We start from the raw sequence: 25,465 nt of genomic DNA, 5'->3' as shown, positions 1-25,465 counted from the left end.
TCAGAAGCTTGAGCTGATAGACGAGCCAATGAGAAGGCTTCCATATCAGCCCAGGCATCAGTGGTCTGAGAATCCGGTGAAATGTTCCCCTGAGCAAACTCTAAAGGGTCAGGATCTCACTGACCCTCCAGAGAGGATGGTGAAAGAACCGAAAGGCCAGAGCTCAGCCTCAGTTGTCCCTGAGGGGTCCTGTGCTGGGACAGGAGGCCACCCTAGACTCCAAAATTTCTTTTTTTTTTTTCAGCAAGCTCTGGGAGATAGTGAAGGACAGGGAAGCCTGGCATGCTGCAGTTCATGGAGTCACAAAGAGTTAGACATGACTGAGCGCCTGAACAAGACTCTGGGATAGGTCCCCTCCACCCCTGGATAGTCAGTCTTCTACTTGTCCGTGGTGGGAATGAGTGGGGACGTTTTCAGTCGTTACTTCCATCAGCTCCACCGTGAGGCCAGCCCCTGCCTCCCTGGTTATCTTTGCGTCTTCCTGACCAGCTACCCTTCACCCAGCCCTCTTCTTTATCCCTGGATCCCAGGCTCTCCAGTCATGGCAACAGTTTAACCTGTTTTGTGTCAAAAAAGAAAAAAAACTTTGGGGACAGGGGGCTGGGGAAGAAGACTGGGGAGGAGACTTTTCTCCACAGAAGGCACTGGCCTTTCAACCTCCCCCACAACCACCAAAACTAAAACCCTCCACCTCCACTGGCCTTTCTCCTGGTCCCCGCCTTACACCCTCCCCCTTCCCGAACTCCTCACTCTCTTCTCAGTTCTGAGGTCCAGGAGAAGTTTCTCTCCTCTTTTTGTCCTGATGGGGGCACGAGTATTCCCTCAGCATCTGAAGATCTGGAGGAAAAACCCTGGAAACGCAGCTCGGAGTTAGGAGCTGGACTGTGCAGCTACCAGGGAACCAGACAATAATAGCACAGTTGTTTTTTTTTTTTTTTTAATGGAGAGATGAAGGTCGATGCAGCTCCCAGAGCAACCGAGAAATGGCCCGTTTATGCTTCCATGCCTGAGGCCACGACCATCCCCATGCAGTCGCCAATGCATAAACAGGCTCCTACACATGCATTTCGCGGCGGGTACTTTTGTTTACACGGCCCTTAGCGTGATTTCCTCCTCCTTCACTGCCCTCAAGTTAAAGACAGACTCCTGAAGTTAAAGGAGTCTAGAGCTGACTTGCTGTCTGTTCAGCCTCTTACAGCTCTTCTCGAGGGGTCAATTTGTACGATTTCTAAAACCCTTCCCAAATCTTCAACTTCCTGTGGGTCCGTTTTTTATATCCACGTTTCCTCTCTGTCCTTTTTTATTTTTTTTAATTCTCTCCTTTTTTCTAGGACACAAGGAGAGTCCAGTAATCTTCCTCCCACCCAAATATTGCAGGTTGGTTCTATTGCAAAATATAAAACCAGAGGCCCGGGTAGGATGACGCTGAAAGGGCTCTCTCTGTGGTCACTGGTTTGCTGCACAGCTATGGACCTCCAATGTGTGCATTGGGCAACCCCAGGCTAGCGGATCCATACTGCCCTGCTTCCTCCCACACTCAAAGAGCACAATTTCCCCTCTAAGACCTAGGGAAAATCCATTCCCTTCTTCAGCCAACTTTTCAGAGAAACTCAAGAAACTGACACCGAACTTCGAAGGAGGAGGGGGACACAAAACCTGAAACTATTCAAAGATAGAAAGTTGCTCTCTTTCCCTTGTAGGTTTCAAGGAACGTCTCCAGGGACTCTTTCCTGGAGAGGTGTTCCCCCTCGCCCCACCCCATCTTCCTAGGAACTTTGCAAAACCACCACAGGACTGTGGAAAAGTGGCCAAGGCAGAGAGAGAAGAGTTAAATCAAGCCCAGACCTCAACAATCTGTGTTCAATTTTGATAAAAATCTCTCTCCCTCTCCCCGACCACCCCCCTTCCTCCACCCCACAACTCAGACATGTCTCTTTATGTTACGAGCTTGCATCTTGTTTGGGGGCACCGAGGGGCTCCCAGAAAACCCCCATCGGCCCCCACAGTGGGCACATGTGGCAAACACATCCATTCTACTCTCCGGCACGGCTGGACACAGAGTCCTGCCCACCACCTCCTTCTTCTCCTCCGCCTTGCAGTTACCTGCCTCCAGCCCAGCTCCTTCGTTCGGGTTAAGTCAAAGCCCCATTGCCCCGCGCTGTCAGGGCCCCAGCAGGCGGACGGACGGGCAGCAGCCGCAGGTGCTGGGATTCCAACTCGGGACGCCTTTCCTGGGACGCTCCTTCCCTCTCCCAGGTCCCGCTGCTTCTGAGAGCAAGAGGCTCTCCGCTCCCCCCCGCCCCGCCTAGCCTGCTGGCCAGGGGCCAGGCTTGCAAGTGGGAGCTGGGGGCGTGTGAAGAGTTAAATCACCCAAAGGCAGGCACAAGCGAACCGGGAAAAGCCACCACCAAAATGTTGTCCGTTTGGGGGTCACCGGCTCTGTCTATCCACTTACGACAAGAAGGAATCGGATTTCAAAGCCATAAACATTTTTTTTTAAAGTTTTCCGAAGACATTTCCTGTGTCCAGATGTGCCCATCCAGACAGACCCGACACGCACATCACACCCGCCGGCACCGACGCGCTCGCAGCCCCCGCCTCCCCACCCCGGAACTCCGCTCAGAGATCCTCGGCGGCTCCTGCAAAACACTTCGGGGACGCAAAAACAGGCAGCCGGCGGAGCCTCTGCCTCGCCAAATCCCCTTTCAGCCTCGGAAAGAAAAGTAGAGGAGGAGAGAAGTGGGGAAGTGGCCCGGAAAGCCTCCCGCGGTCCCCTGGCCCCCCGGATGCGAAGCGGGGCGGAGAGCGGGGCGGCCGTACTCACCCCGGGCCGCCCATGGCGCGTCCTCGGCTCCCGCAGCCCCGCGCCCGGCTGCGCGCCCGCTCCGCGCTGAGCCGAGCCGAGCTCGCCGTCTCCCGACCGAGACCTCGCCGCTCCCCCTGGGCCGGCCTCGCGCCTGCCCGCCCGCCCCGCTCTGACGTCAGGCGTCTTGGAGCGGGATATTTATGGCCAGGATACTCTGCATTTTCCCTAGGTAGAGTTCTGATTGCAGTTCCTTGGGATTTGTAATTTTCACACTTTCAGACAGAAAGCAGCGGAGGGAGGGAGGAGAACGCAGCCCGCAGGGCGAGGCAGACAATGAGGGTAGCTGTTTTCCAACTCTGGCAAAGAGCCTTCTCAGGGCTTCCTCTGTTCTGGAAACAGAGAAGGGGTCAAGGAGGCAGGAATAGTGACCTGAGGCGGTGGGTTTCTCCTCGTTTCTCTCCTGGTCCGAGCGGGCTGGGAGGTCAGGTGTTCCGGCCCGGGGAGCCCTGCGCTTCCACCAAGTTCCTTCACGGGACACTAAGTCCCAGGAAGGTGCTAAGACAAGAAAGGAGATAAATCAGGAAGAACAGAACAGCTAATTAGAAGCCCTGGTCCACACCCTAACAACTTTTCCATTTCTTCTTTGGGAGTGGGTGCGTAAAAAAAAAAAAAAAAGTTTATTTTTATTGTTATGTTCCACACTCCCTGCCCTTGTATAGCTTTTCCAACCCAGTACCAGTCAATTCATCTTACTTCATTGCTTACATATAGAGTTTGAGCCATTTATAATAGTCCTTATTCATACTTTATAAAATGGCTTTTAATTTTTTCTTTTTTTCCTTAAATGTGATTGTGATCCATCTCCTTGTCTGGACGGAAGTTGCCTTAGTCAAGAACAACAGTCTCCTCCATGACTGGCACCTTCACCAGGATGGAGTCTGGGTTGTTTCACTCTCGCAGGAGTGAGCAAGCAGATGGAGCCCACGTTGGGTGATGAGCCAGGTGGAGTTTTCTGACTGTTTCAGGTCTGGATTCTGGATTCTGATGGTTGTCTATTTCTCTACCTAGCCGAAGAGGTTTGGGGACATGGCTTGGTTTAATGGGCATCTTTCCAGAGTAGAGAAAAAAAGAGAGCATAATGCTTTATCCTACTTGGTGCCCAAGGTTTGGAGAATGAACTGAAAAATGAGATGCATGGGATGCAAATCGCGTGTTCAGTTGGATAACATAAGTGTGTAGGTATTCAACTCCCCATTTAAGGAGAAGGAGGATAACCGCAAATCATCACTAAAACAACACAGCTCCAGAGAGCATTCTGTTAGCCCAGATGGGGTAAAGGTGGGGGTGTGTCTTAACCACAGTTACAGTGCAGCAGGGACTCAGGGACTCGGAATGTGTTTACCCCTTTGGCAGCAGCTGGTTAGGGCTGATTGCCAGAAGGAGCCAAGTCTTGGGACTGGGCCTCTTGGTGGGAGACAGCCAAGATGCTTTGGTCCAAGCCACAGAGAGCTCAGAGCCCTGCTGTTTGGTCACTGTCTGGCTTCCCTCCTGAGCATCATACCGCACAGCAACATCTCTCCATCCCCTTCCTCCCATCAGGGTTCCAAGGTGAACTCAGCTTTGTGGTGGACACTGCACATTGGCTTCCAAAATCCCCTTCTCCCTTGCCTTCCTCAACTAAAGAAACTGGAGGTCTACAATAGTCACCATCCCAGACACCCTTGTAACTAGAGATAGCTGTGAAACCCATTTCCATCCAGTGAGGTTGGCATGCAGAAGGCAGGGGTCAGCTTCCACAAATATTCTTTAAGAAAAAGTCAGATTCAGACGGCATTCCCCTTCAACCCCTTGACAGCCCCTGTTTCTCCTTCCTCCAATTCTTCTCTCTTAGGACGTAAATATGATGTCTGGAGATACAGCAACCATCTTGCAACTTGAGTACAAAAACCACTCACTTCAGAATGGTGGAGCGGGAAGGTAAAAGGAACTAGGACCCTCGATGACCTCTGTACGTGACTGAACTTTCCTCTGACTTCTTGTCAGGTGAGAAAAAGAAACTCCTGTGTGTTCCTGTTATAATAGTCGTCTTATGTTTTTTTACAGCCAAACATAATCTTACCTGACACATTTCCATCAATCCACCAAAATACAATATTGGAACGATTCCTGAACATTAGCTCACAATGATGATTCCTTTTAACCTTATGTATGCTTAGTCCCTCTGTCATGTCCAACTCTTTGTGACCCCTGTAGCCGCAGGGGTGGTCTATAGCCCATCAGGCTCCCCTGTCCATGGGATTCTCCAGGCAAGCATACTGGAGTGGGTTGCCATTTCCTCCTCCATTTAAACTTGTACTGACATTACTCTTTTCAAAGTCTATCTTCATATATTCCCCAGCAAACTTCATAATTTGGAGAAGTATCACAATAACCTCCATTTTTCATATAAGAAAAGAAGCCAGATTTAATAGATATCCTGCCCAAGATCACACAGTCTACAAAATAAGGGACCCTTGAACCCTAGCCTAGTTCTTCCAACTCCAAATCTGCGTATTTCCTGCAACACCTTAAATAATAAAACCACAAAGCCCAGTGAAGATGCCTAATCCATACTAAGTCTATTTCAACCAAGATGCAAGAGACTGAAAGTAAATTCTGGAACTAGAAGGTGCCACAGTCCACATGGGGAATTGAGTCCAGTCCATCGTCTCCCCAAATCCCCCTCACCTTCCAGCTACCCCTGATATCCTGCCCTGAATCCCCGTCATTGCTCTTGCTAAGGTCACATGACCCTTTAGTTGAATCGAGTCTTGGCATCTTCATGGTCACGCCCTGTGAGATGCTTAGAACATCCCTTTTTTGAAGCACTCCCCTCTTTCAGGGACATCTTAGCACAACAACTTCCCATGGGTAGTTTCTCTTCCCGGTCCTTCTTCCACCTGACTGTGGATGTTCCCCAGGGATCTGCCAGCCACCTTCCTTCTCTTGCCGGTCACCAACTCATCTCATGCGATTTCATCCTTTCTCGTTAGTTCTACCGCAGGCTCCGTGACTGTCTGGGAATGTCAACCATCATCTCAACACCCAGATCTACATTCCAACCACCATTTTCCTCTCAGTCTTAACCCTGCTTTTCCAACTGGTTTTGCCGAGCATATGGTGAGTAGTAAATAACTGGTATATGTTTTAAATTATTATTGTAAAAACGATGCAGAGAAGTGACTAATGCATAAGAGGATTTTGTGACCGACTCACTTCTAGGATGGGGAGCTTTGGCGTGATCATCCTCCCTTGAAGACCCCACAAGCCAATCTGCTTGTCTCCAGCCATAAGGAAATGCAGCAGGATTAATGGAAGTTAGCAGGAGCAGACCCTATAAAGAGGCAGACCTAATGAGAAATAGCCTCATTAACTCCTTTTTACATGTATATGTATGGCTGAGTCCCTTTGCTCTCCATCTGAAATCGTCACAACATTGTTAATCAGCTAGACTCCAATATAAAATTAAAAGTCTGATAAAATTAAAATGTCAAAAAAAGAATTTACTCCTTTTGGAATTAACTCTTTTTAGAATAGCCTCATTAACTTCTTCCAGGCAAAGTGAGAGACTGAAGGGTTTAAAGATGAGGTGTGAGATAGGGCCAGTCAATCCTAAAGGAAATCAGTCCTGAATATTCACTGGAAGGACTGATGCTAAACCTGAAACTCCGATACTTTGGCCACCTGATGCAAAGAGCTGACTCATTGGAAAAGACCCTGATGCTGAGAAAGACTGAAGGCAGGAGGAGAAGAGGACAACAGAGGATGAGATGGTTGGATGGCATCACAGACATGAGTTTGAGCGAGCTCCGGGAGTTGGTGATAGACAGGGAAGCCTGGTGTGCTTAGGATTGGAAAGAGTTGGACCTGACTGAGCAACTGACCTGAACTGAACTGAGATAGAGCTGGAGACTTAGAGGTGGTAGGTGGGAAGCATGAGGAGGATGGGATCAAGGGAAGAGGCTGTGTACCAGAATATTCCAGGTCTAAGGAGAGGAGGAAAAAAGACTCCATCTCTCCCCAGGTAAGCTTCCTCAGGTTCTACTGGGAAGAAGGGCAGGTGAAGCTTATAAAATACATGGCTATCCATGCTGAGGCTGTTTTGAGGTTATTGAGTCTTGAAGACTCCATAAAGTGGGAGGGGCCCTTCCAAGATCGTCTGTTTTCCCCCTACCCCCAACACTATTGCACACAGAACCCTAATGTAGGGAGGGTGGAGGGTAATCGCTTATGCTCAAGACTGCTCCAAGGGTGGGGGTGGGGCCCATCTTTTTTCTCCTGTCAGCCACCTGTGTATCCCAGGAATATGGCTCTGTGTGGCACACTGCTCATCTAGAAAATTCCACCTGCTTCCTAAAGGACCCCCAAACAATTCAGCAAGCTTGTCCCTGCATCCAAAGCCAACTGTACACTTCCAAGGCCTGGCTAACTCGTGAGAGAAGTAGGCATCACAAAATCCCCTCCTTGCCCACTTTCCAGGGCCAGACCTCCTGGTCCTATACCACACAGGCCCCAGGAGCACTCAGCAAAGATCTTGTAAAGGATCAGTGAGAACTCCATGAGTAGCCATCCAATCAGTACAAAATTGCCTTCCCCAATCCACACTGACAGGCCAGTGAAGATGGTGATAAGAACTCAGGTGTGAGAGACCCTGGTTAAATCCCCGCCTTGCTTCCCACTGCTCTGTGAGCTGCCTATGACAGGTAACTTTCTGAAGCTTAGTGTTTGTGATGGTTAATTTTACATGTCAACTTGGCTGGGCCACATACCCAAGTATTTGGTCAAATATTATTCTGGGTGTTTTCATAAAGGTGTTTTTTGGATGAGATTAACATTTAAATTGGGGAACCTCTATAATGTAGGTGGGCCTCATTCAGTCATCTGAAGGTCATAATAGAACAAAGGGTGGCTTCCAGGATGCTCCCAGCGGATGACATATCAGACCTGAACTGCAACTCTTCCCTGGATCTCCAGCCTGCCAGCCTCCCACAATTAAATGAGCCAATTCCTAAAAATCTACCTGTCTGTCTATCTATCTATACACACACACACATATACACATACACCCCCAACCACCACCCCCCCCAATTGGTTCTGTTTATCCAGAGAACCTTGACTAATACAGTTTCTCAACAATAACATGGGATGAAGAACATTCCATCCCTAAAGGATTGTTGACAAAGTTAAACGAGGCAAATGGATTGAAAGTCCCTACTCCAGTGAGTTCTTCTAGGACTGGGGAGAAAGAGGAACCCTCAGAGTTGTGAGGTCCCTCTCATCCCACCCCTGAGGCCATCAGAATCCACCTTCGGACCCCAGGCTTTGCTCAGGAAAATGCCAAACTCTGTCTCAAGGGCGTTGGTAATGCCGAGAGGGCAGAAGAAGGCTGTGTACACTGGGCCCAGTTCAGCACAGATATATAACACCTCCGGCGTTTTGTTCATGGACTCTTCTGTCTCTTTCACTTATGTTTAGGGGTATAGTCTCCATTGATTAGAACCAGCCTCCTGAACTTCCATTATCCAACAGTAACTTCTTTTTTTTTTTTCAAACTTTTTATTTTGTACTGGGGTATAGCTGATTAACAAACAATTGTTTTGATAGTTTCAGGTGAACTGCAAAGGGGCTAAGCCATGCATATACATGTACCCATTCTGCCCTAAACTCCTCTCCCATCCAGGCTGCCATAAAACACTGAGAAGAGTTGCACATGCTATACAGTAGATCCCTGCTGGTTATCCATTTTTAATTTAGTACTTAACCAACAGTAACCTTTAAGACTACAACTAAAGAAGGAAGGTCGGGTTCCACAATTTCTTCCTGGAAAGGACATGAAATTAGGACGTGAACTCCCTGAAAGATGTTTTAGGTTCTCATCCTGGTGTGGGGTTGTAAAATGGCCTCAGAGTATGGCATCAATAAAAGCCTGGTTTCTAACCCCAGCTCAAGATCTTACAGCTAATTAAGAGCATCATTTAGTTTCTCTGGAAAAATATGGAATAATAGGAGGATCAAGCCCATGGTGCCGGAGTGAGGATTGAACTGCAGAATGTTTGTAATTACAGATGGCCATTATTCTTACAAGCCTCTTCCTCTCTTTGCCCTTTTCCATCTCCACCCCCACCCCCCACCACACACAGCTCTCCTGTTAGTTAATACCAAGAATGCACTTAACATTAATGTACAATTCACCAGGTTCCTGGCATCTAGCTCTCTGCAAATATCTTTGCCTGGAGTTAAGAAACTTCCCCTGGCTCGGACATGACCACACCAAATAGGCAGCGATTGGAAAATTGGGCCCATAAAAGCCATCTCCTTCCGAGACGCAGGACAGCATTTTTGAGAAGCCTGCTCAGGTTGTTTGCAGCGGCTTTGAGGGTCGGCTCTGCTGCCTTGCCTACGTCAAAACCCTAAGTGTTTAACCACAAGACACACAATCCTGGGACATTGTGGCGGCAGCCATCCACCCCCACAGCAAGGCAGGCCGTGCGTGCATCTAATCCGGTATGTGCCCCTACTCCCATCCCCAGCAGAGGCCAGACAGGCTCCACACCTGGCCAGATGTGGGATGGGATATGGCCCAGTGTGCAGAGTACTTTAGCGGCTGAGAAAGGGGGTTTAATTCCTTCCTGATCCCCCTAGACAATGTGTGATCTGAGTCTAGGGTCCCCAGCCTGGGGAAAGGCTATGCCCACTGGTAGCCCCAGCAGCTTATGTTATTTCTGGAGATGAAGTCCTTGCAGTCGGGGCTGCATACAAACTCCCATGATGGTCTCACCTTCGGTAGCTCAAGACTCTGAAGAATCATGCTCAGGGCTGAGTGCTGCAATCAAGTTCAAGGTGAAACTGTCATTTGAAATGTTTGAGAGAAAGAAATCTTCCCACCTGACCCTATACTGGGAATGGAGATGGGGAAAACACACACACACTCATTTTTCTCCGTTGAAGAATAAATGGAGGCTGCTTGGAATCATCAGGTCTGTGTGACTTTGGGCTGGCACATGTGTGTGTATGCAACTGAGCAGGGACCTGGGGGAGGCCCAGGGACATCAGAAGAAGCATAACACGTTTCATCATTCAGTGGTTTTGTCTTTTAAAGGAAAGACCTTAAACATGGTAAAGTGATGATGTTAGGAATCTGTTCTTAATTACCACTCAGTAACTTGGCAATCTGTTTTATCCCATTCATTTCTTTTGGAAAGTTCTCAGCGACTCATCTCTTCAGCTGTGTGTACACAATCATACACAGAAATAAAGAAAGAGAAAACCCACCCTGGTTGCCTTTGGAAAAAGCAAGGACATCTAATGAATCCTCCTGCAGATAGTCATGAGCACAGATTTTTAGATATTTTGGAGGAGCTTCATAAACACAAAATAGGCATATTTGATGGATGCATGTATGTGGTTTTGGACTCTAGTGTAGGGACTTTTTCTTTTCTTTAAAAGAAAGAAGCAGGAGCAGAAGCAACAGCAAAACACTCCTTCACTAATGCTGTTTATTCACTCATCCCGCTAAGTCTCAGGCATTGTGATAAGCCCTGGAGATGCAAAGTTGCATTGGATGGGGTTTCCATCAATTAGGATTTTAATCTAGTGGGAAAGAAAGCTCAACTTCCTGCAAGTTAAAAAATACATGAAAGCACATGAAACTTTCAGAATCACGGTGGATCGGATGTAGTGAAGGTCAGTAGTAGATTGCCTGCCTTTGGATGAAGAAGAAAATACCCTTCCTTTCCACTGGTAACTTCCAGGCCAATTGTGATTCCAGGCCAAAATGCAATTTCCAAAATGCATTCTATAGAATGCTAATTCCTTTAAATGGCTTGCCAAACAAGGCAGAGGGAGTGTTTTTATGATCAAATAAGCTCAAGAAAAACTGTATATATTCTACCCACCTCCACACACACACACCTTGAAACTTCACAGTGCCTGTTAGCATATGGAAAGTTCTAGAAGGTCCACAGCAAAAGAGATCTCCAGAAACTTAGCTCGGCACAGTGTTCCCCAAAGTTCTTTCCTCACAGGACCTGTTTTTCACATAACATCTATGAACATCCCGTAACTTTCAGAAACATTGTTTAGTCTGAAGGGGACCAGAAGAAGTCTCTAAAAATAAACACAAGTGTAATGGGATGCTGAATTGGAATTTTTAATGAGGCAGCAAGATGCAATAGATAAGAAATTCTCAAATAATGTTTCATAGTGAGAAGCAGATTTTCAAAAGGAAGTATCTGGGAAGTGCTTTCATGCCTCCAAAAACTCCTTCCGATAAGAAGAATCAGAAGCATGAAAGTTGAGAAAAAATATACCGAGGAAGATTTCTCTGAGATGCCTGCACCAAAATTCCTTCCCTTTACCGCCCCCTCAGTGAGAACAGCTTGAGGGGGATGACTCAAGGACCTAAGTGCTTCCTGGAGTTGGGAATTGTGGACAGTGTCAGACTCCAGCCTGGAAATATGGAAGGCAAGACACAGATGGTAAATTGATTTGGTGGTGGATCAAAGGAGAAAAGTTGCTTTATTGGGAAGGCTGGCACTCTACGTTTGCAAGGACAAGGGTTAATATATGTGTCCCGACAACCATATGTGGGCCACATGGGTGAGAAAGTGAGCCAGGAGACATATTTAGACCTTATCAAAGAGAACTACCTGGAAGAACTGGGGACCCACGATATCAAGGGTTGGTATAGAGTGGGCCACTGGCAAACCAACTAAATGGGAGAAAATCAGCTGAAGGAAGAAAATGCACAGCCCATATCACAGGAGTTGCAGTTGGAGAGATCCAACTGAATAGTCTTTGAAGAACCCACCAAAGGCTCACAGGGAAAAGAGTCTGATGTATGCAACCCATTTTGAAACCATGCCAAAAAATTCTCTGCAGAAGAGGGGACTTCCACCTGTGGCTGAGTAAGGAGATCAGCAAAACTTATCCCCCCACAAAGCAACTACAAACTGGGATTACATTAACAAAAACAACCATTTTGAGACTATGGAAATCAACCAAATGCAAAAGACAATCTGAGAAGTGTTCATATACTTTACATACTACTTTACAAACTGATGAACTTTGGGTAAGAATTTTGAAATTCTTTAATGTCCTGACTTGAGGCTGTGTGAAATCATTGACTTACCACTATACCAGGAAGATGCAAGCGTGATCTTTAGGAAGCCAAGCTTATCAATGAAAGTAAGGATATCAAAACAAAAACTGATGACACTGCACAAACAGGTTGAAAAGAAAAGTTTGGAAAAAAACAATACACAGTGCAAACTGCATTCACAAAAAATCTAGAGTGGCTATTAATATCAGATAACATAGACTTCAAAAGCAGAAATAGTAGGAGGCAAAGAAGCATATTTCATAATTATTAAATGGTCAAATCATCAGAAAGATATAATAACAACAGAACCTCAAAATACATAAAGTAAGAAGTGACAGAATTGAAAGGGGAAATTGAAAACTCAATAATAACAATCGGGGACGTCACTCTTCCACCCTCAAGAACTGATAAAATCACTAGACAGTAAACCAGAAAGGATATAGAAGACTTGAACAACTCTATCAACCAACTTGATATAACAAATACTTTGTATGTATGTGTATGTGTGTCTTAAAGCCTATTTTGTCTGATACTATAATTTAATTTCCTTGTGACCAAACATCATACTTTGTATGACTTCAGAGTTTTTAAATGGCTTGAGACTTGTTTTATGGCCTAATTTATGCTCTTTGCTGGAGAATGTCTCAAGCATGCTTGATAACCTGCAGCCGTTGGATGATTATTTTATCATTAGGCAATATTTTCTTTGTCTAAAATTCTATTCCTAGTCTAGCACACCTGGAACCTTCTCTAGAAAATACCATGGCCATGAAACAAATTTTAATAAATTTTAAAGGATTGAAATAATATGAAATATGGCATCTGATCACAGATCATCTAAAGTAAATTATAAAAAAAAATCAACAAAAGGAAATCTGGGGATCCCCAAATATTTGGAAATTAAACAACATACATTTAAATATTCTGGATTGAAAGACTCAGTATTGTTGGCAATAAATTTGGCATTTATCCCCAAACTGATGTATAGATTCAATGCACTCCTATCAAAAACTAAGCAGGGTTTATTTGTTTGTGTTTGGCAAAAAGTTACATTGACAAGCTTATCTTAAAATGTATATAGAAATGCAAAGGAACTAAAAAAAAACAAATTTGAAAATGCAGGACGAATTTGGAGTATTTATATTACCCCAGTTGAAAAACTTACTATAAATTTACAATAATCAAGACAGTGTGGTATTGGCATAGAATAGACATATAGAATCTACATATGATCTATATTGTAGATCATCAGAATGAAATTAAAAGTTCAGAACTAAAACCTTACATTTCTGTACAAATGATTTTCAACAATTCAATGGGAAGAGGATCACTTTTTTTCAACAAATTCTGCTGAGCACCTAGATATCAAATATGGCAAAAATTAGCTTTAATGATAAATACATGAAAGAATTAAGACTATTAAACTTCTTAGAATAAAAACAGGAGAAAATGTTTGTGAACTTTAGGTTTAGCAAAGAGACCTTAAATATGACACTAAATGCATAATTTGTAACAGGAAAGCATGACAAACTGGACCTTGTCAATTTTTAAAGTTTTGTATTTCAAAAGACACTAGGAAAGTGAAAAGACAAGCCATATGTGAAGAAAATATGTACAAATCATTTATCTCTGTACAAATCATTTATCTGATAAAGGACTAATATTCAAACATATAAAGAACTCTTACAACTCAATAAGTAGATGACAAATGACCCAATTTTTAAATCGGCAAAATATCTGAACAGACATTTTGTAAGAGGAGATACACAGATGGCTAATAAGTACATAAAAGAGATACTCAATGTGACTGGTCGTTAGGGAAATAAGAGCTGAAATCACAATGAGACACCTCTAAACATCTACTAGAGTGGCTATAATTGCGAAGATAGACAACAGTAAGTGTGGAAAAATTGAAATTTTCATACATTGTTGACAGGAATGTAAAATGGTACAACCCTTTTGGAAAACAGTTAGTATATTTCTTAAAAACTTAAATATAAATTTACCATTAGACTCAGAAATTCCTTTTCTAGGAAGAAAACCAAGAGAAATAAAAAGATGTATCCCCCAAAAGACATGTAAGTGAATTTACATAACAGCATTGTTCATAATAGCCCCAAACTGGAAATAACCCAAATGCCCATCAACTGGAAAATGGATATGGTGAATGGGTAAATAAAACATGATATATCCATAAAACTGAATACTATTCACTGATAAAAAGGAACAGATTTCTGATTCATGCCACAGTATGGATCATCTTCAAAACCTTCATGCTAGACTCCACATATAAGTGATATGATGTGATATTTGCCTTTCTCTGTACCTCACTCAATATGACAGTCTCTAGGACCATCCATGTTGCTGCAAATGGCATTATTTCATTCTTTTTTATGGCTGAGTAATATTCCATTATATATATGTACCATAGAAAACAAACTTAAGATTTATCCCCACCAGGAGGGAGTAGGGGGAAGGGATAAATTGAGAGATTGGGCTTGACATATACACACATATGTGCTGCTGCTACTGCTGCTAAGTTGTTTCAGTCGTGTCTGACTCTGTGCGACCCCATAGACAGCAGTCCATTAGGCAACCTCGTCCCTGGGATTCTCCAGGCAAGAACACTGGAGTGGGTTGCCATTTCCTTCTCCAATGCATGAAAATGAAATGTGAAAGTGAAGTCACTCAGTCATGCCCGACTCTTAGTGACCCCATGGACTGCAGCCTACCAGGCTCCTCTGTCCATCAGATTTTCCAGGCAAGAGTCCTAGAGTGGGTTGCCATTGCCTTCTCTACACACATATATAATAGATAACTAATAAAGACCTACTATGTAGCACAGAGAACTCTACTCAGTATTCTACAATGACCTATATGGGAAAAGAATCTAAAAAAGAAAGGCTGTATGTATATGTATAACTGATTCACTCTGATGTACACCTGAAACTAACACTATATTGTAAATCAACTCTACTCCAATAAAAATAAAAATGAAAAACTTTATGCTAAAGAAAGAATTTGACACAATGTGGTACATAGTGTAGGATTCCATTCATAGGAAATATCCAGAAAGGCAAATTATTTGTAAAGACAGAAATCAGATCAGTGGTTGCCTTGGACTGGGGGAAGGAATAGGAGTTGACTGCAAATGGGCACAAGAGAACGTTTGGGGGTAATGGAAGGTTCTAGAAGAGTTAAAATCATTGTGGTTGCACAACTCTATAAATCTAAATATCACTGAATTATACACTTACAATGGATGAATATTATAATATGCAAAACTGTTCTTTTGTAAAAACACTTTCCTGCCTCTCCTACTTCCTCTCAACTTTAAACCTGAGGGAGAAGAGGAGGGGGAGAGAATCAGACCAGAAAGAGAAGAGAATGTAAACCACATCCTTTCCCCAAAGGTAAGCAGTTAGACTGCAGCTAATTTTAGCTGGGGAGGAGGTGGGTGTAGGGGGTTCAGAGAAAAAAAGTACTCTGAATAAATTGAAGTGCTAATTAATATACAGGATTGGATATTTTAAACCAAGTCTAGGTTTTACCCTCTAACATATTTATAGAACCTTCTATTGCCTACTCATGAACAGAAAAGTCACTTGACCTGAGATTTTACCTAGTGAGAGGTAAAATAAGCCACCCACCACATGGGATAAGATACTCAGTACATGGAAGGAGTAAAAGGTCAGTGGGGGACAAAGGTCCAGTTGATTTTATAATCATCCCCCATGAAAACAACCCTTTTAGCCTCTGGTGACACGAGAATCAGAAACAGAGCAACAAGGACACAATTCAGCCATGCAACAAAGTGCAGATTCAAAGTGTTTGGGGAACAGAAGAATTTTGAACTCAGGATATGTTAGACCTGAGTTTGAGTCCTGGCTTGGCTATTTAATAGCTATGTGATATGCAGGTCAGGAAGCAACAGTTAGAACTGAACACGGAACAACAGACTGATTCCAAATAGGAAAAGGATTACGTCAAGGCTGTATATTGTCACCCTGCTTATTTAACTTCTATGTAGAGTGCATCATGAGAAATGCTGGGCTGGAAGAAGCACAAGCTGGAATCAAGATTGCCGGGAGAAATATCAATAACCTCAGATATGCAGATGACACCACCCTTATGGCAGAAAGTGAAGAGGAACTAAAGAGCCTCTTGATGAAAGTAAAAGAGGAGAGTGAAAATGTTGGCTTAAAGCTCAACGTTCAGAAAACCAAGATCATGGCATCTGGTCCCATCACTTCACGGGAAGTAGATGGGTAAACAGTGGAAACAGTGTCAGGCTTTATTTTGGGGGGGCTCCAAAATCACTGCAGATGGAGATTGCAGCCATGAAATTAAAAGCCACTTACTCCTTGGAAGGAAAGTTATGACCAACCTAGATAGCATATTCAAAAGCAGAGATATTACTTTGCCAACAAAGGTCTGTCTAGTCAAGGCTATGATTTTTCCAGTGGTCATGCATGGATGTGAGAGTTGGACTGTGAAGAAAGCTGAGTGCTGAAGAATTGATGCTTTTGAACTGTGGTGTTGGAGAAGACTCTTGAGAGTCCCTTGGACTGCAAGGAGATCCAACCAATCCATTCTAAAGGAGATCAGTCCTGGGTGTTCATTGGAAGAACTGATTCTGAAGCTGAAACTCCAATACTTTGGCCACCTCATGCGAAGAGTTGCCTCATTGAAAAAGACCCTGATGCTGAGAGGGATTGAGGGCAGGAGGAGAAGGGGATGACAGAGGATGAGATGGCTGGATGGCATCACGGACTCAATGCACATGAGTTTGAGTGAACTCTGGGAGTTGGTGATGGACAGGGAGACCTGGCGTGCTGCAATTCATGGGGTCGCAAAGAGTCGGACATGACTGAGTGATTGAACTGAACTGAACTGATATGGGAAATGTCACTTAGCCTCTCTGATTTCAAATTGCTTATCCTCAGATTGATAGTAATATCGACCTCAAGGGCTTCTTATAAGGATTAGGTGGTGTAATGTATATAAGAGAATTTTGAGAGAGGACTTAATTAACAGTCTAGGTATATCAGTCAGGGTTCTCTCAGAGAAGATGAACTGCTGCGAATGATAGAGAATAACAATACAGAATAATGATTTATTATAGGGATGAGACCAAGCATGGGCATCGTATGGCAGTCTATTTAAAGCTATCACTTCTGCATCCCATGTTGGGCCCAAAGTCAGCAGAGTTGGCAGTTGTGAAGGGAAGATGTCTGTGAACTAGGGAGATTAAGGTTTAGCTAGAACTTGGAAGGGCAGACTGGAGCTGTCTCGGTGCCTCACTGCCTCTACTCCAGATGATCCAAGTGGCCTGCAGGATAAGCTTCACAAGTACCTCGTCCAGGATTCAGAGATGGGAGGAGGATATCAGGGAGGGGGGAAGCTGGTAGAGTTTTGTGCCCAGTTGCTACCCCTCACCACCAAGCCAGCAGATCAATCACAAAATGCTTGAGTTGCAATAGTGTCTGCCCTTCAGCCACCTTCAGAGCATACTAAAAGGACCATAGCATCTCTTCAACCTTTCCACTCTTGTGCAAATTTCTCTTGTGGCCAGGCTTAACCTAGAACCATGCAGAGAAGCGAATTCTGGGAAATATATTTTCAGCTTTACTAAACTGACAGAATACAATGTCACCATAGTCCAGGCCATGACAACTTGGCATCCATACCTGTTTCTTTTCATCATATTTAACGTCCAAATAAAGACGATAGCAAGCTCTTGCTTTGCCTTACATGATGCAACTCTCTCATGTACCACCCAAAACACAACAACCTTCTCTGTAAAACAGGGGCCCCCAATCTCCAGGATCTAAAACCTGATGATGTAATAATAATCGAAATAAAGTGCCCAACAAATGTAATGTGCTTGAATCATCCTGAAACCACCACTCCCACTCCACCCCCTCCCCAGTTCCAGGGAAAAACAATCTTCCACGAAACTGGTCCCTGGTGCCAAAGAGATTGGGGACTGCTGCAGAGGATACAAACTTCTTTTATCCATCACTGCCAGATGTTCATTCCTCCTCCAGCTGAGTCATACTCATCTGGAGCTATTTGGTAACTTAAATTCTAAGATATCAATCAAGTTTACTATTAACACATCTTATATTAGATGGTGAAGAAATGGGAGAGGGAAAGAAAAATATTAATGTATTCATAGTAAAATGAGGAAGAAGCACTGTTATAGTCTTCATTTCTACCACTGGTTATATGGTCATAGCTGGAGTTTACCTTCTTCTGCTATCCATTCAATATAACTTTTGCTTTCAGTAAACATCTTCAGGTGGTCAAAATTTCCTACCTGATGGAGTGACTCCACCTTTATTCCTAAAGGCTATGGGGCACTAACACTCCAGCCTGTCCTAGGCTGCTGTCATTTCCCATTTGTCTGTGTTTTGTTTTTATTTTTAATATTTTGACAGTGCTACGTGATATGTGGGAATCTTAGTTCCCTGACCAGGGATCAAACCCATGCCCTCTGCATTGGAAGCATGGAATCTTAACCACTAGGTCACCAGGGAAGTCCTACCATTGGAGAACCAGGAGATGCCCTGGGAGATCTGCATCCAGACATACTAGTGAATTCAGTCTTCCCTCATTGTACATGTGCTTCAGTTGTATCTGACTCTTTGTGATTCTATGGACTGTTGTCCATCAGGCTCCCCTGTCCATGGGATTCCCCAGGCAAGAATAATAGAGTAGATTGCCATGCCCTCCTCTAGGGGTTCTTCCACCACCTGGGAAGTCCCCATTGTACAGTAGTCATCAATTTCCCCTCGGCAAGATCAATCACCTAGGCTTGCACAGTAGTCCACCTTCTTTTTCTGTTTATTCTCCAGCAGGAAGAACCTAAAGAGGTCAAGAGGCAGTCCCAACTTTCCAGTTTAATGAATCATTGCTGTGATGGACAGATTTCCTCTTTGGAAAGAAACTAAGTCCTCTCAACAGGAAGGGCCCAAAGATGCAGAAACAAAAAGCAGAAGCTTAAGTAGAGGTAATCGAGACATTAATCCCTTTCCCACTCTTTGCTGCTGCTGCTAAGTTGCTTCAGTCGTGTCCGACTCTGTGCGACCCCATAGAAGGCAGCCCACCAGGCTCCCCCATCTCTAGGATTCTCCAGGCAAGAATACTGAAGTGGGTTGCCATTTCCTTCTCCAATGCATAAAGTGAAAAGTCAAAGTGAAGTCGCTCAGTCATGTCTGACTCTTAGCGACCTCACGGACTGCAGCCTACCAGGCTCCTCCGTCCATGAGATTTTCCAGGCAAGAGTACTGGAGTGGGGTGCCATTGCCTTCTCCGTTCCCACTCTTTAAGAACCCATGAATCCCAGCTGTAAGAGAAAGAGCACCATCCCTTGGTCACCAGTTTAGAGCATATGGCTTATGCTGTAGGATATTGGGCTTCTCTGGTGGCTTAGATGGTAAAGAATCTGCCCACAGTCTGGGAAACCCAGATTCAATCCCTGGGTTGGGAAGATCCCCTAGAGTAGGAAATGGCAACCCATTCCAATATGCTTGCCTGGAGAATTCTGTGAATGGTAGGACATTGCCTCAACTCTGCAAGGTATTGGCACCCAGCTGGTGCCATAACTATATCTTCAAAAGGTCATTCTACGGTTCTATCAGTCAGCTGTTCACAGTGATGGGGAACAAGGTAAGATCAGAAAAATCCATGGGCAAGAGTCCGCTGCTGTACTTCACTGGCTGTGAACTGAGTTCCTTGGGCAGCAGCAACACTGCTTTGAATACCATGACAGGGGACATGGTATTCTGTTTAAGCCCACAGATACCAGTTTTGACAAAGGCACTGTGAGCAGGAGAGGTCAGTCTATATCCAAAGAAAGAATCTACTCCGTTAAGAACAAAATGCTGCCCCTTCCACGATGGAAGCAGTGCACTGTCATCAACCTACTACCGCACGGTTGGCTGATTCCTCCTCCCTTCCCCCCAGGAAATAGTGTACTATCAGGGCCTCACTGTTGGTCTCTGTTCTGTGGCATATTGAAGACTCAGCAGCGGCAGTAGCCAAATCAGGCTTGTTGAGTAGAAATCTATGTCACTCAGCCTCCACTTCTGCCATCAAGGCTACTTTGTTCACAAGCTAACTGGTCAAGGAAAGGTGATTGGGGGAGAGGCTGTCTGACCAATGTAAGGTCGGACCCTGGTGGCCATGATGGGCCGCCCTTTCTCTCCCCCGCCGGCAGGGGAGGTCTCTAACGGAAGGAACCTCCCAGATCCCGGGGACCAATGACAGCACACTTTGCCAGCTAAAGCCACCCCACCCCAGCCACGTAGAAGGACCTGTCAGCCTGTGACGCCTTGTCCTGGCGACCTATCCGAACCCCCGTCCCTCTAGCCTGACCATCCCTTTAAAAGCCACCCGCAACAGGGTCCGGGCGCGGACTCCCTCAACCTGCCTCATTCGGGTCCAGGAACCCCGCCTGGGAGCACTTCGCCATTAAAAAGCCTGTTAGACACTCTTTTCAGGGTCCTGATCATCTTTACCTAACAACCTGCAGAGTGAGTCATCTTGTCTACCAGATTCTTAAACTCTTCCTCTATGAAGGGCATTCTTTGGCGAGCACAAAGATACAAAGTCCTTTACATTATGTGCTCATTCAGAAAATGTAACCATATACTTTGTCCCCAGGCCTCCTTGTCATTGATTTTCCAAGTTTTTGGCCACCCAGCCAAACCATTATCCACTATGCACGAATCAGGATCGCTCCCAACCTTTGGTTATCTCTTCTTCCAGGCGGGACGAACAGCCCTGCCCACTGGAAGGATTACTTATTCAGCCTTGTCCTTCGGGGACACCCGGGGTGGGACTGTGGTTTCTGTACTCTGCTGTCTTCACAGTGTCGGTATCTTGCAGCAAATCATACGTAAACCAAGTCCAAATTTTTCTTCTTAAGTCAACAGATCATAGAAAACCCCCATGTAGCCATAGGGACAGGTCGAGAGGGAAGAAGCAGGGTGCAGGAACAAAGCCAGCTACATCATTTATGAAGCCCAGAGCAAAATGAAAATGAAGCACCCCTTCCCCCCAAATTACGAATTTCAACATGGTGAGAGTAGAGCATTAAACCAAGTGTGAGGCCCTTCTGAGCACGGGCCCTCTGAGCATGCCCCGGACCCTCAGCAGGAGTATGGGCCTAGGTTCCTGGACTACTGGTTTATGCATATTACTTGTTAGGATTGGTTTGAGCCGTTTCATGTAGGACACTTTCATTTTTTTAAGGAGGTTATCTTCTTTTTAAAAATCAGTTAACCTATTATTTATTTTCGGCTGTTCTGGGTCTTCCTTGCTGTGCACGGACTTTCTCTTTTTTCAGCAAGTGGGGGCTACTCTCCAGTTGTGGTGTGTGGGCTTCCCTTCGCAGTGACTTCTCTTGCTGTAGAGCATGGCTTCAGGCAGTAGCTGCAGTGCATGGGCCTAGTTGCTGAACGGCATGTGGAATCTTCCTGGACCAGGGGTTGAAACTGTGTCCCCTGTATTAGTGGGCAGATTCTTTACCGCTGGACCATTAAGGAAGTCCTGTCACTTCCATTTGGTTGTGGAGGGGTCCCTGCATGCCCAGCTGTGTGTTTTAATGTGTCAGATAGTGACACCCAATTCATGATGTGTCCCTCGAGTTTTATGGTAACTTGGCTCAAGGTCAGGTGGTTTTCAGCCCCTACTAGGACCCGGGAGCAAAACAGAGCTATTTCTCAAAGGAGAATAGTTATCCACATAGGATGACATATCTGCTCAAAATTCTGCTGGTTTATGCTGTGACTCACCTATGAAGGCTTGCCAAAGGCTGTACAGATGCCTCCCAATATGCCTCAGACACGTCGAGTATCACTGGATGTGCTGGATCACATAGTCCAAGAGGCAAAGCCCCTTGCACCTTAGTCTGAATCTACTGAAGCGCCCTATGCTGTCCTAGGTCCCATTCAAAACTATGCAAGCAGGAGTTGAGAATTTATCCAAGCTCTACCCATTAAACATAGGCCATAAACACGGCCATAAAGCACAGCAGACCGGGAACTGTGAATAGGTCTATGTGACTCCATCATCACCAAAGGGAAAAAATCACTCCAAGGATATGGTCTATTCATGTTTGGTGAGCAGTACTAGATTCCTTGAGCACAAAAACTAAAATCTTCAAAGTTTAGAAAGCCATATGGCACACTGGTTAAGGCTGGGGACTCTGGAGTCAGACTCCCCAGAGCCTAAACCTAAGTCCCATCACTTTCAAGCTGTGTGAGTTTAGGGAAAGAAAGTATTAGTCATTCAGTAGTGTCCGACTCTTTGCGACCCCATGGACTATAGCCTGCTAGGCTCCTCTGTTCATGGGATTCTCCAGGCAAGAATACTAGAGTGGTTGCCATTTCCTTCTCCAGGGGATCTTCCAGATCCAGGGATTGAACCCAGGTCTCCCACATTGCAAGCAGATTCTTTACTGTCTGAGCTACAAGGGAAGCCCATGTGAGTTTGGGCAAGTCATTGATAACCTCTCCAAGACTCAGAAGGGATAATAATGGTTATCTATCACTTATACTTGTCAACAGTTTTAATAGTTACCAAGGGTTATTGGGGGAAGGAGGAGAAGGGGACGACAGAGGATGAGATGGCTGGATGGCATCACTGACTTGATAGACGTGAGTCTGAGTGAACTCCAGGAGTTGGTGATGGACAGAGAGGCCTGGCGTGCTGCGATTCATGGGGTCAAAAAGAGTTGGACATGGCTGAGCGACTGAACTGAACTGAACTGAAGAGTTATACCATCTTGTAAGCTTGTTACAATGATCACATGTGCTGAGCTGTGCTTAGCCCCTCAGTTGTCTCCAACTCTTTGTGATCCCATGGACGGTAGCCTGCTGGCTGTCCCACATTGCAGGCGAGTTCTTTACCATCTGAGCCACCGGGGCTAAGGCACAGAGTGAAGACTCAACAAATTTTCTCGAGAAAGGTTTTCTTAGAGATGAACAGAATATAGAAGTCACTAGATTGGGGTAGGAAAAAGCCAGAGGTGTGGCTTATGTAGCCCCTTAAACATGGAGGACTCTATATGCCTCTGCTTGAGGTGTAAAGGGAGAGAGGGGAACTGAGAATGTGTTCAGGTTACCATTATGTTTTCTAAAGAGTGAAACTGTTATAAGTCCTCTCCATCTCTGCATCTCAGTTATTTCAGGCATAAAACAACAGAGCTGATCTTCACGATCATGATGGACTATAAAGAAAGCTGAGCGCCAAAGAATGGATGCTATTGAACTGTGGTGTTGGAGAAGACTCTTGAGAATCCTTTGGACTGCAAAGAGATCAATCCAGTCAATCCTGAGGGAAATCAGTCCTGAATATTCATTGGAAGGACTGATGCTGAAGCTGAAACTGCAATACTTTGGCCATCTGATGCGAAGAACTGACTCATTGAAAAAGACCCTGATGCTGGGAAAGATTGAAGGCAGGAGGAGAAGGGGACAACAGAGGATGAGATGGTTGGATAGCATCACCAGCTCGATGGACATGAGTTCAAGCAAGCTTTAGGAGTTGGTGATGGACAGGGAAGCCTGGTGTGCTGCAGTCCATGGGGTCACAAAGAGTCAGACATGACTGAGCTACTGAACTGAACTGAACACTGATCCTCATGATTTCTTGGTCTCTCCTTTCCCTAATGGGGACTTCCCTGATGGTTCAGACAGTAAAGAGTCTGCCTGCAGTGCAAGAGACCTGGGTTCAATCCCTGGGTCAGGAAGATCCCCTAAAGAAGGAAATGGCAACTCACTCCAGTATTCTTGCCTGGAAAATCCCATGAATGGAGGAGCCTAGCAGGCTAGAGTCCATGGGGTCGCTAAGAGTCAGACACGACTGAGCAACTTCACTTTATTTCCCATCCCTGACAGTCTATGATATGATGACTCCCACCTCTTGTGAGATGTGGGACCTTCCTTTGCCGCAGCCATGAGATCCCACCCATGATCCCAGCAGACAGTGCTTTGGCCAGGTCCCTGCAGCTCTTTGCTCTAAGAGCAGGTCTGGCAAAGACCAATCAGAGGTTTGGGGTATTTATTAAAGCTCTGGCAATGGCTCCCACGTCTACAACTGAACTATTTTCAGCCCCAGCTATTTTCTTTTCCTTTTGAAGAGTGGGTGGATTTTAAGACAAACAGACTAATTAGGTATATGTTAGCATTGCCACAAAAGCAAAACAGTCAGATTTCCCAACATGACACCAAGTTGGGGCTTGGAATTTGGAGGATTACAAGGGAAACCTGGTGGTCTTTCCATTTCTCATACCCAGGGGTCTTGTCTTTTGACCAACTAGCCTCTCCCTGGGACAAGTAAGGGGGAGCTTCTGGGAGGGTCTCCATCCTGGGGGTGGAGGGGCAGGGACAGCAAGATTCCCTCCTTTTATTCTTCAGGCCCCCAAGTTGAGAGCAAAGACACCACAAACACTTAAGCAATTAAAGAATAATTTAAAACAAATGTGCACTGGAGTCCGCGTGGAGGAGAGCAGGCTTGGCTTAATACACAGTGTGGCGAGAGCCTTCCTAGGGCTTGATCTTTCACTAGGAAAAAGGAGTTCCTTCCTGCACCAAACACACCCAGGATTCTGGTGAAACTTCCCCTGCCTCCCCACACACAAACACAAATAGGGCCCTCATGACTTTGCTATTCCAAAGCAGTGTCTAGCCCAGGCAAGCTGCCCTTGAAGAGAAATTCCCCAGCATATACACCAAATACGTTTTGGCTGCATATGGCAGAAATTCCAAGATAGCAGTGGCATAAATGAAATAGAAGTTTACTTCTTCTATTCACGCAAAAGAACCCCAGAGGTAGGGAATCCAAGGCTGTGTATGGTATAAAGGGTGAGGGAGGTACCCAGGGATAACCAAGGAATTTCAACCTTAAATGATTTTCAAAAGCTCTTAGGTGATTTTAAATTGGATTAGACTTTCTTTAGCAGCAGCAGCAGACATTGCTAATTATCAACTGAATAACCTATTTAATACTTTAAAAGGAGATCCTGATTTAAGTAGCCCTTGTTGCAGCCATGAAATTAAAAGACACTTACTCCTTGGAAGGAACGTTATGACCAACCTAGATAGCATATTAAAAAGCAGAGACGTTACTTTGCCAACAAAGGTCTGTCTAGTCAAGGCTATAGTTTTTCCAGTGGTCATGTATGGATGTGAGAGTTGGACTGTGAAGAAAGCTGAGTGCCAAAGAACTGATGCTTTTGAACTGTGGTGTTGGAGAAGACTCTTGAGAGTCCCTTGGACTGCAAAGAGATCCAACCAGTCCATTCTAAAGGAGATCAGCCCTGGGGGTTCTTTGGAAGGAATGATGCTAAAGCTGAAACTCCAGTATTTTGGCCACCTCATGCGAAGAGTTGACTCATTGGAAAAGACTCTGGTGCTGGGAGGGATTGAGGGCAGGAGGAGAAGGGGACGACAGAGGATGAGGTAGCTGAATGGCATCACCAACTCGATGGACGTGGGTTTGGGTGAATT

At 45.2% G+C, this 25,465-nt stretch overlaps 1 protein-coding gene and 1 pseudogene across 2 annotated transcripts in view; one reads left to right on the top strand and one right to left on the bottom strand.

Annotated features, from left to right (window-relative positions):
* The window catches only part of DAAM2 (dishevelled associated activator of morphogenesis 2), a 131,285-nt gene extending 128,386 nt beyond the window's left edge, over positions 1-2,899 (bottom strand). For both annotated transcript variants that reach the window (XM_068960638.1, XM_068960639.1), the window contains exon 1: positions 2,825-2,899. The gene's annotated coding sequence lies outside the window, so the exon portion shown is untranslated. The remainder of the gene's footprint in view (positions 1-2,824) is intronic.
* The window catches only part of LOC138069689 (transcription initiation factor TFIID subunit 9-like), a 133,875-nt pseudogene that overhangs the window by 68,590 nt on the left and 39,820 nt on the right, over positions 1-25,465 (top strand).

The sequence above is a fragment of the Capricornis sumatraensis genome, chromosome 22, assembly GCF_032405125.1.
Source record: "Capricornis sumatraensis isolate serow.1 chromosome 22, serow.2, whole genome shotgun sequence".
Lineage (NCBI taxonomy): Eukaryota > Metazoa > Chordata > Mammalia > Artiodactyla > Bovidae > Capricornis > Capricornis sumatraensis.
This window is presented reverse-complemented; position numbering and strand designations above follow the sequence as displayed.